This window comes from Chiloscyllium plagiosum, chromosome 5 (assembly GCF_004010195.1).
Source record: "Chiloscyllium plagiosum isolate BGI_BamShark_2017 chromosome 5, ASM401019v2, whole genome shotgun sequence".
In the NCBI taxonomy this organism is placed as follows: Eukaryota; Metazoa; Chordata; class Chondrichthyes; order Orectolobiformes; family Hemiscylliidae; genus Chiloscyllium; species Chiloscyllium plagiosum.
The window spans coordinates 79,894,284-79,895,835 of NC_057714.1; positions in this window are offsets into that span (position 1 = coordinate 79,894,284).

The following is a 1,552-nucleotide window of genomic DNA, read 5'->3' on the forward strand; positions in this document are numbered from 1 at the left end:
ATCACCCTCACCTTGACCTCCTTCCACCTATCGCATTTCCAACGCCCCTCCCCCAAGTCCCTCCTCCCTATCTTTTATCTTAGCCTGCTGGACACACTTTCCTCATTCCTGAAGAAGGGCTTATGCCCGAAACATCGATTCTCCTGTTCCTTGGATGCTGCCTGACCTGCTGCGCTTTTCCAGCAACACATTTTTAGCTCTGATCTCCAGCATCTGCAGTCCTCACTTTTTCCTATAAAAGCAGAGAGGTCATGTTGAAGCTGTACAGCATGCTGGTGAGGCCACAGCTGGAGTACTGTGTGCAGTTCTGGTCTCCTTACTTGAGAAAGGATGTACGGGCACTGGAGTGGGTGCAGAAGAGGTTCACTTGGTTGATTCCAGAGTTGGGGTGGTTAGCTTATGAGGAGAGACTGAGTAGATTGGGATTATATTCATTGGAATTCAGAAGATTGAGGGGCGATCTTATAGAAACATAAAATTCTGAAGGGAATAGATAAGACAAAAATAGAGAGGATGTTTCCACTGGCAGATGAAGCTAGGACAAGAGTGCATAGCCTCAAGATTAGAGGGTGCAGATTTAGGACTGAATTGAGATGGCTGTTAATCTATGGAATTCCTTGCTCAGTGAAGGAGTTGATGCTACATCAGTAAATGTTTTAAAGCTAAGGTCGCTTTTTTTGAACAATAAAAGGAATTAATGGATACGATGAGAGCACGGGTAAGTAGATCTGAGTCCACAAAAAGATCAGCAATGATCTCATTAAGTGGCAGAGCAGGCTCAAAGGGCCAGGCGGCCTACTCCTGCTACTAGTTCTTATGTTCTTATGTAATTGCTATATCATTCTGTATTCCTATGACAATGCATTTTTGCTTGCTGCTCAACTGGTCTGTCGGTGCGCTCACTACAGCAACAACTAACAATGAATATAGCACATTTAACTGTTTCAAGGCACTTCACAGGAGCATTATAAATCAAAGCATGACCATGAGCCACATGAATATCTATTGGCTCACATTACTAAACTTTGTAAAAATAATGTGGAAATCTAAAATAAAAATAAAAAATAGTGCTGGCGAGTTTGAGCAGAGGAAATGCAAGAATGAGAGGAGATAGAGAGAAATTTCAGACCACTAGGCCAAGGAACTATTGCCACAAATGACAGTGCAATTAAGATTGGGCATGCATAAGAGGCCAGAATTACAGGCACAGATATCTCACTGGATTGTGGGATTTAAGAGATTACAGAAATAGGTTAATGCAAGCCCATGGATTAATTTCAAAAGAAGGCTGAGAATTTTGAAATCAGTTGATCAGGCACTTGGATGGTGCAAATGTTCAGGTCTTGTGCATTTGGGTATAGACTTTAATATAGAACAGATTGTGAATGGTGTTGCATGTTGTGCAATCATCAGCAGGTGTTTTCACTTTTGACCTTATAAAAGACAAAGGTCATTGATGAAGCAAATGAAGATGGTTGGGAACTACTCTTACACGGGGAGATGGGGGGATGGGGGGAGGATTCTTGTGTGCAGTGATACATGGGCGGCACGG